Source organism: Anguilla rostrata, chromosome 2 (genome assembly GCF_018555375.3).
Source record: "Anguilla rostrata isolate EN2019 chromosome 2, ASM1855537v3, whole genome shotgun sequence".
Classification (NCBI taxonomy): Eukaryota; Metazoa; Chordata; class Actinopteri; order Anguilliformes; family Anguillidae; genus Anguilla; species Anguilla rostrata.
This window is the reverse complement of record NC_057934.1, coordinates 29470717-29481180: the sequence shown is the minus strand read 5'-3', so window position 1 is coordinate 29481180 and position 10464 is coordinate 29470717.

The following is a 10464-nucleotide window of genomic DNA, read 5'->3' as shown; positions in this document are numbered from 1 at the left end:
CTGCTCACTGAATAACGAAATAAACTAGAAAAGATTTTTAAAAATGGTACCATGTCATTCTACAGTCAATGTCTGGGACTAAATATTGAATAAATATACAACCTTACTGTCGGTTTTACGTGTAGAGATGTGCCTTTTGAGACTGCGTGGTCATATATTGTCTTGGACAATCCGTTCGGGAAATACAGGCGCATTTGTGACGCCTGGGTATCTTCCAAAATAGCTGTGTGTAATACCACACCTGTTGTTTACGGCGTCGTCGCCCTTTTAAGTACAGTCTGGCTTGATTGACAATTCATTTATTCAGTAGGTGAGAGTATAAGCTTTCTAACGATGTATAACATGTCTAATTCTGATTTTGGAATAGCGTTTCATAGGTCAACGTAACCGAAAATGTTCTTATCATCGCATTCAATTACGCATTCTCTGTGGTAGCAGCAAAACAAAGACGCTGCTAACAAAACGTTGTCAACGATTTTTCGTAAATTCTTGGAAAATACTATTATTATTGAGGACTTCTGAGCATAGCTAAGCCATATGTTTGCTGATAGACCTAGCTGACATCGTTTTCTGGAGCAAAACAGAAGCGAATAGAACAGTATCATTTATTTACTGTCTCTGTCTCTACTGAACATAGATAAGATTTCATTCATTGCTATGTAAGTATTACTTCTTAAAATACTTTGGTTATATACGTTATTTTTTAAATTGAGAGTCTTTAAATAGGTTCGTGGTATTATATAATGTGGATATGTTTGTGAAGCATGCAACAGTAATGATGTAAGAACATTGCCAAAACATGGTGGACGGTTGAAAATTGTTTTCATGTCGTCCCATCCCCATACAAGAAAATATAGGAGAGCACAGAGTATAGAAATACATACAAGAGTTAATTATTGCACATTTAGGTACTGTACCGCATTGTGTGACAATATTTTTGCATTATTTTTTAATCTGATTGCAATGTTCCATCTTGAACAAAAATAATTTTATTCAATTTTGGAGAGATTTTGGATATGTTTCTGGACCCCTAGATATTTTAGACCACTGTACTGACTGAAAGCTTGTAATTCCCACTTGAAAATTATGCAACAGTGATTTTCTTGAGTCAAAACAGTTGATTTGTAGTGAAATACGTGAATATGTTGTGATTTACAGCAATGCATAATTTAAACATTTTGGATAGATTTGGAGACGCTGGGTACACAGCTTAGTTTTTGCTTCATACATCTATAGTAGTTCTACATATCCACTCTTAGATTTTATGAACTTGTGGTCAAGAAGTTTTTGATCTAGCACGTGTATAGTTTAACCTACTGTATATATACAATCTCTCAGTATTTCATTGCAAACTTAAAAAGTGCAAATTCATTTTTTTGAATATAAACTAATCTGCATTAGTATTGTAAATTGTACAAATGTCTTGCTTCATTTAAGCCATTTTTCAAGTCTCTGTGGTGTTCACATCTGGAGTTATAAAGCTTTAAATAGGGTACCCCCTAAATGGGCAAGGATTGGCAATATTTGGCGCTAAGGGGTTAATAGACTCCATGATAACATTTCTTAAGCATCTATATCAGGACAGGAAACTATTTTTTTCATTCACTGGCCACAGTGGCAGGTGAATCCCTAAATTTACCAGCCAATTTAACTGTTTTACAGTACCAGGCAACTAGATATGCAGAATAAAACAGTATCACCAAATGATGGGTGGTTACCTGCCAAAGTGGCTGGTATAGTAGACAAAATTACCAGCCACAGATTAAATTCTCAGAATTTGGCTGGTGGCTGGTGTTAATTTCGCACCCTGATCTACAAAACATAACATAATATAATGGTGAGAACAAGCCATTCAGCCCAACAATGCTCACCATTTTCCTAACTAAATTGGTGCTCTGATTACCTACAGACTAGATAGTATCAATCAAATCAATCAATCAAATTTTATTTATATAGCGTATTTTACAACAGTTGTCACAATACGCTTTACAGACAACCCTAGCCTAAACCCCCACAGGAGCAAGCCTAAGGCAACAGTGGCAAGAAAAAACTCCCTGTGGCAGATGGGGAGAAACCTTGGAAGGAACCAGGCTCAAGGGGGAAACCCATCCTCCTCTGGTCGGCTCAGGGTGCCGACTGGTGACCAGCATGTCAGCCAGTTTATGCACAAGATATGATATGTGATGTGGCTCAGATGATGGGTGGGGCCGGGTGGCGGGGAACAGCAGGTGGCAGCAGATGTGGGCAGGGTGGAGGCAATGACGAAGGAGGGGCTGGACCGCAGAGGTGGGGGAGACCAGACGACTCTCGAAGCACTCTCGAGGGTTGGGGCAAGAGCCCCGCCGGCAGCGTGGGGAAGAGGGTGGAAACGGCAATTAGGGAATTTGCAATATAGCAGACAGTGAGTAAAGTGCCAGTGGTATGTATTGGGGGGACCCCGCCAGGAGTAGAATATGGCTGCATATCTACTAGGACAGGGATGGAGAGCCCATGCAGTCATGAGGGGTAGACAACCATACCCGCCTATCAAGAGCCAGCCCATGTAAAGTCGGGTCATAGCTGATTGACAAGTGACAGTAAGGAAAGGATTGCCACCTACAAAGCTCTATGACTACAGGCTTCTCGCACCCTGTCTCCAGACTACAACTGATTGTAAGCCTGAGCATAGAGGTGCGTTTTTAATCTAGATTTAAATATTGAGACTGTGTCTGACTCCTTTATAAATTTTGGAAGCTGGTTCCACAGTAGTGGGGCCCTGTAGGAGAAAGCCCTACCACCTTTTAGGTTCTTGGAAATTCTTGGGACTACCAAGTAGCCTGCGTCTTGAGATCGGAGTGACCTTGTGGGCTTATAAGGTAGGAGCAGGTTCGATATGTACACAGGTGCACGTCCATGCAGAGCTTTAAAAGTCAGGAGCAAAACCTTGAAGCCTATCCTATGTTTAATGAGTAGCCAGTGAAGCAACGCTAGTACTGGTGTAATGTGCTCATACTTCTTAGTTCTGCTCAAGATACGAGCAGCTGCATTCTGCACAAGCTGGATACTCTTTAACGAGTTATTAGGGCAGCCAGAAAGCAGGGCGTTACAGTAGTCTAACCTAGATGTAACATATGCATGGATCAATTTTTCAGCATCCCCGACTGACAGGAAATGTCTAATTTTAGCTATGTTGCGCAGCTGAAAGAAGGCAATTCTGGATATGTTTTTTATATGGGTGTCAAAAGATAGATCAGGATCAATGGTGACACCAAGGTCTTTAACGACCATATTAGGTTCAGCCAAACAACCATCACAGTTTAAGGTGAGAGTAGACAATTTCTCCCTTAATATTTTGGGACCTAAAACCAACATTTCAGTCTTGTCTGAATTTAGGAGAAGAAAATTTGAAAGCACCCAAACCTTGATATCTACAATACAGGCCTCTAGCCATGAAAGCGGCAGTGCTTCGCCAGGTTTCATTGAAATATAAATCTGGGTATCGTCCACATAACAGTGGAACTCTACGCCATGTGCCCGGATAATATTGCCAAATGGTAGCATATATAGCGAGAAGAGTACTGGTCCTAGTACTGATCCTTGTGGAATACCGTATTTCATTATTGAGGAGCTGGACTCATCTTCTTTTAATTTGACAAACTGTTTCCTGTCACATAGGTATGATCCAAACCATGCGAGTGCCTGTCCATGAAATCCAACACAGGCCTGGAGTCTGTCCAGAAGAATTCCATGGTCAATTGTATCAAAAGCTGCACTCAGGTCGAGGAGCACAAGAACCGACACAGAGTTACAGTCGGCTGACAGTAGTAAATAATTTGTAACCTTGATAAGTGTGGTTTCTGTGCTGTGGTGGGGTCTAAACCCAGATTGGAATACTTCATGGATACCGTTAGAGCTAAGGTATGCACTTAGTTGCTTAGCAACAATTTTCTTCAATAATTTTGAAAGAAATGGAAGGTTTGAAATAGGTCTATAATTTTCCAATTTATCGGGTTCTAGGTTTGGTTTCTTCAATAATGGCTTAATGACTGCCATTTTTAGTGACTCAGGTACGTATCCTGTGACTAGGGATGTGATTTTTAGTATATGCTGGCCTAGTACTGGAAATAGTTCTTTAATCCAGTTTGAAGGAATAGGATCGAGTATACAGGTTGTCGGTTTTGAAGACATAACTAATTCAGATAACTCAACCATGCTAATGGGCCTAAAGCAGCTTAGTACTGCTGTCTGTAAATCTTCCTGTTGTAACCAGGTGCGGGGCTGTTTATTAACATGGACAGAAATAGTGCATGATGGAGACAGTTTGGAAATCTGGTCTCTAATAGCCTCAATTTTCTGATCAAAGAAGTTCATGAAGTCATTGCTGCTAAGATTGGAGGGATAAGATGAAAACTCTGATGATTGTTTTTTAGTTAATTTATCCACAGTGCTAAATAGAAATTTTGGGTTATGTCTATTTTGTTCAATAAGTTTTGAGAAAAAGGCAGATCTAGCAGAAGCAAGAGCTTGCTTATACTGAAGAAAGCTGTTTTTCCATGCAAGATGAAATACTTCTAGCTTTGTTGACCGCCATTTTTGCTCTGATTTTCTAGTAGACTGCTTCAGGGCCCGGGTGGTATCGTTATACCATGGAGTGTGCTTTTTCTGACTAGGGTTTCTTCTTTTAAGGGGGGCAACAACATCAAGAGTGTTCCTGAGGGTAAGGGTTAGCTGGTTAGTCAATTGGTCCAGAGCGGCTTCATCAGCATTTTCATCAGCCTTTTCTTCTGTGGAGAGGAATGACTCCAGAAGCATATTTAAAAACTTTGGAATAACCTCAGGGTTTACTGAGCGGCTGTAGTAATGTCTAGGCTCTGATACAGGAGGATTTGATGCCTTAATATTGAACATAATAAGGAAATGATCTGATAGTATAGGGTTATGAGGTGCGATGGTAAGATTTACCACACTAATACCATGGGACAAAACTAAGTCTAAGGTATGGCCACGGTAGTGAGTAGGCTCACAAACATTCTGTACAAAACCAATGGAATCAATAATAGAGGCAAAAGCTGTTCCTAGGGGGTCACCATTTTTATCCACATGTATGTTGAAATCACCAACAATTATGACCTTATCTGCTGAAATTGCAAGGTGTGATAAAAAAAATTCCCTTAAGAAATCAGAATAAGGCCCAGGTGGCCTGTAAGCAGACACAAGAAAAAAGGACTGCCCGCTAGCACTTTTATTAGCTAGATCGGGCTGTACACAGTTAGTAATAAGAACTTCAAAAGAGGAGAACATATATCCATGCTTAGGCGCTGGACTCAATAAGGACTAACACTGTATCAAGCCTAGTCTTGAAAAGAGTTTCTTCCTCTACTACATGACCTGCAGGCTATTCCACACATTGACAATGTCTGTATGGAATCTACCTTTTGTTAATTTTCATGTATGTCCCCTTGTTCTACTAAAATAACTCAATCTGAAAAATCTCTTGTAGTTCACTTTGTTGATCCCTTTATGAATTTAAAAGCCTCAATCAAATCACCCCTGATCTCCTTTTACGAAGCTCGAAGAGGTTAAGTCTTTCCTCATAGCTTTTATCTTTCATACCAGGAATACATTTTTTTGCTCTTCTTTGAAGTTTTTCCAAGGCCTCTATATCTTTCTTGTAGTACGATCCCCAGAACTGAACACAATACTTTAAGTGTGGTCTAACAAATGTATTGTATAAGATAAGTATAACTTGGATTTATACTTAATACTTTTTGCAAAATATCCCGGCATCCTGTTTGCCTTTTTTACTGCTACAGCACAGTGCCTGGAACCAGAAAGGCTTTGATCAACCATTACTCCCAAGTCTTTTTCAAACTGAGCACATTCCAATTTTGTTCCTCCCATGAAGTAATCCTGCCTAATGTTTTTATTTCCCATTACATTCCCATTCAGAAAGCAAATGTAAAGAACTTTACATTTGGCTATATTAAATTTCATTTGCCAGGTTTCCGCCAACTTCTGGATTTTATTTAAATCTTCTTGGATTACTTTAGTAGCTTCCAAACTATTAGCTGGGCCTCCCAGTTTTGAATCATCTGCAAAGTTGACTAATGTACTTTCTATTTCCTTGTCGAGGTCATTGATATAAATGAGGAAGAGCAGTGGTCGCACCACTGATCCTTGTGGGACTCCACTTCTCACAGCTTCCTGCTCAGATAATATCCCTCCTACTACTACTCTTTTTGTTCTACCCTGTAGCCAGTTCCGAATGCACTCTGAAATACGTCCTCTAATTCCTACTGTCTTCATTTTGCTAACAAATACAATACGATGCACAAATATACCTACAATGAAAAAATATAAGGGAAAGTTTGTTTTTTCCCCACCTGTGGGGTACTCCCGGTACTTTTGGTCAGATTGCTAGTGAATGTTATGTCCCAGAAATTTCATTATGGTGTGTAGTCACAGCCAAGGGGTGTAGGTTGTTTGTATTCAAAAAAGTAATGGCTTGAGTAATATTTCAGAATTGAGCCAAATACGAAAATCAGATTATTTCCACTATATTTGATACAAAGTTTGAATGATCACATTGAAGATGAAAAAACACCAAGTTATTTATGAAACATAAATAAAATGGGTAGCATTACTTTGGAATGGAGTTTGTTTAATTTGTGTAAAGTAAGATGGCCAATATTTTTTGTTGTAACTTGGCCTCATTTGATATATGTTGTACCGTGGCAACTTTTGATATCAACACTTTTAATGGCAGGTCTAGATTTTGCAAGTTTTAAGTAATGACTAATAGACAGAGCTTTGTATGCGTGAGTAACTTTGCATTTTTGTATTTGTTTTTGTTGATATTTAGCTCTGTCGATACAATCTCAATGCAAGGGACATGAACTCAACCAGGCACTGTAGTTAATGATGTCAGTGAAAGCAAGCTATGGAAGAAAAACACAGAACAATCACCTCTGGAAAATAAGAACAAAACAGGTCGAAAAAGGGAGGTAGAGAAAATGGCGGATGTGACTAAAGCCAAGTGTCAGGGCAATCCTTGGGCGAGGTCAAGTACTGACAAACAATCAGCTGTGCCCAGGATAGGGTAGAGGGGGGATGAAAGAGAATTGTTATAATAGACAAAATAAGCAGACCTCAGACAGAACTGAATGGGAATCAGCTTCAAATCACCTGTGCCAGTTCATGTACAAGAGGCCTAAGACAAGAAGTCCTATAGGATTCCAATATAATCAAGTTAAAGTCCTATAAGATTTAGGAACCAATCCAATTGCACAAATTCCTATAGGACAGGGGTTCTCAACCTTTTTCAGACCAACGTCCCCCTATCCAATATTCAGGTCCCATCAGGACCAGATCTACGGGGGGCAGCAGGGGGCATTGCCTCCCCACCCCCCACATTTTTCCTTTGCCCCCCCCCCCCACACACACACTTTGCGGATAACTAGATCTACATGAAAACAGTACATTGATGCTCGCGTCCTTGCATTTGAGACACTCATTAAACATCGGAAAACACATTTATTTTCATAGTGCCATCTGTTTTATTATATATCGTTCAATAACCCATCTTGATCATGGTTTATATGCTTTCTTTGTAATAATCTGTGATCATGTCAAACTTAATGTGCCCATTATACAGAAAAATAGCATTTTAAAAAAAGTATTGCTTACATCGGTCCATGATTCAAGGTGCACTGTAACACCTATACCATTGTAAAACCTAGACACACTTTGATGCAAAAAACCCCATCTTGATCGGTAAAATCACTAGCAATAACAAAAGAAATAACAAGGCAGTCCCCCTTCCCCAAAGTAGGGCTTAAATTAACACCCCAGATGATTATGGCATTTTATAATCCAATAACTGTCCGCAAACAATCAGACAACTGCAAATACTACAGTGATGGTACTGATATTACTAAAATCCCTCTGATCCCTAAGCAAACAATCTGGTCTTTGTATAGTCATTATTCATTATGCATCGTTTCCATTGAGCTGAAAGCGTTTTCCGGAGCATTTGAAAATGAGCATTTCTATGTTAATAGAATGTGCAAGTGTCATTCGGTGCAAGTGTCTCATGTCTATTAGTCATGTTGTGAAGAGTGACTGCACTGCTTGGCTGGTGGGCTGAAAACCTTGGACCCTCCACTCTTCAGATATGGTGTCACTTATATCAAATAAACGTCATAGAAAATGTGGCTGGGGTTTGAACATGCAGGGTATAGGCGAATTTCATTCAATTAAATCTCAGTTGCTTTCTGATACCATAACAGATATCATGCTCTGCTGCCTCTCTCGGACATGTTGTCTCAATGATATGGGGGTGTTTTGAAAACCTTGGACCCTCTGCTCTTCAGATATGGTGCCACTTATATCAAATAAGCGTCACAGAAAATGTTGCTAGGGTTTAAACTCACCATTTCTTGGCAAATAGTGTATTCCTATCTTCTGCTAGTACTGTTGTTGAATGCATACAGTTTTTAACAAGTGCACATACAAGTCAAACAGTCTTGAATGAATTAAAATCTCTTTATGAATTCAGAATATGACACACATAGTCATTAATTATGATACATTTCATAGCAGGAAACAGCCAGTATTGGGCACCTGGGCTTGTAACAGAATGTAAAGTACAACTGGCCTTCACATGAAGCAATAACAATAATCAGTGAACAGAATTTTTGTAGTGACATTTTTTGTGTGACTTACAAAAGCAAAACTTGTTGGCTTAATTCAGAGTGCAGATAATGACTGCACTTCCAAGAATCAACATGGCAGAAATATAAAAAAAGCTTTATAAAAATACATTGCCTTTACATATAAACTTTACTCCAGAAACGTAATTGGCATTATAATTATAATGAAGGAGCATTTTTACATGTCAAAATGTTGCTAGTTTTTAAAATAAACTTTGCGTTTCTCGCTTTCGCGCAGACAGACTTTTATTTTGAACGATTTCCACGAATCTGCCGTCTTACTGTCACTCACGGTTGCTCATTTCACGGTACTTGTGTGCGATGTGTTGATGGTAGCGTAGCGCTGGCTAGCGCTAGAAGCTAGCTAATTGTTAAATAGTCTACTTAGCTACACCACTATATCAATACATATTATATGTATTGATATAGTGGTGTAGATTTCGGGGGGGGACGCAGGGGATATGTCCCCCTCAAAATTTAGAACACGTGCATTTGTCCCCCCCAATAAAAAAATATGAAATAAGCATTTTTCAGTGGCCCACGAGGTCATTTATCAATATCACTTCATATTTCCAAAACCATATTTGATTTGAACCATCTGAAGACGAGCATTTCGCCGTGTTCTGGAGGGTCTAACGAGCTCAGTTTTAAGGCTAGAGTGAAGATATGGGTATCATATGAAACTAGAGACCTAGTGAAATCTAGACATACCAGCCATCTTCATGCTAAGTTACTGGGAAAGTGAAATTACGCTCCAAATTCGCGACATTTTGACAAGGAAAAAAATTGGTAAGCTGCAGTTTAAATATCGTCGTTTATATACTTAACCACAGAATAACCATAAAGTCACAATTTGGGTCCACAAATATGCACCACAAAAACAAGCACGCATACAGACCCCTGTGCCACTGTACTCTACCCCCCCCCCCCCACCCCCCATAAAATACATTTTTCAAAGTGGCCTTCCTGCCAATAAAGTATCCTGTTATACATTATGATTAAGATTGCTCTTTTGATATGATTGATGTTCATATTACCAACAATCATATAGATTCTTCTTGCCTGTATTTCAGGTTCTTGGAGTACAAGGCAGGGCAACGGACAGATGTCACAAAGCCAGCTGAAAAAAATTTACTCTATTAAAATCTGTATTTTGGTTGATTACAGACTCACCTTTCAACAGTGTTGAGGAAACTACTCTAAAACTAGTTTACCAAACTAAGAGCTACTTCACAATGGAAAAATAGTTCAACTAAATCTCAATTTTTCACTTAGGCAAGCACCATTACAGACATTGTGCTAAAATATTTTTGTTAAATTGTTGTTATATTCTGTTCTATTGTAAATAATTTTTTTTTAATTTTTTTTTTTACCTGTGGTAAAAATTTTTTTTAATTTTTTTACCACAGGCCAACAGTAAACAAATTTAAACAAAAATTTTGTTGAAAATTTAAATTTCAAATAAATATATATGTTTAATATAACTACTATAAACTAATGTTTCTGTTTATTAACAGCATACTCTCACATACAGATCCAGGGTTCCTCGCCCCCCTCGGTCTTGGTCTTGATCTCGGTCTCGCCCCCCCTCGGTCTTGGTCTTGGTCTTGGTCTCGGTCTCGGTCTCGCCACCCCTCGGCCTTGGTCTTGGTCTCCGTCTTGCCCCCCCTCGGTCGTGGCCTCGACTACAACACTACCATCAGGAATCCCGCGGACAATAGAAGAACTCCACACAGCTGTCGGACAGGCCGTAAGTGTTACAGTGGGCTCCAGA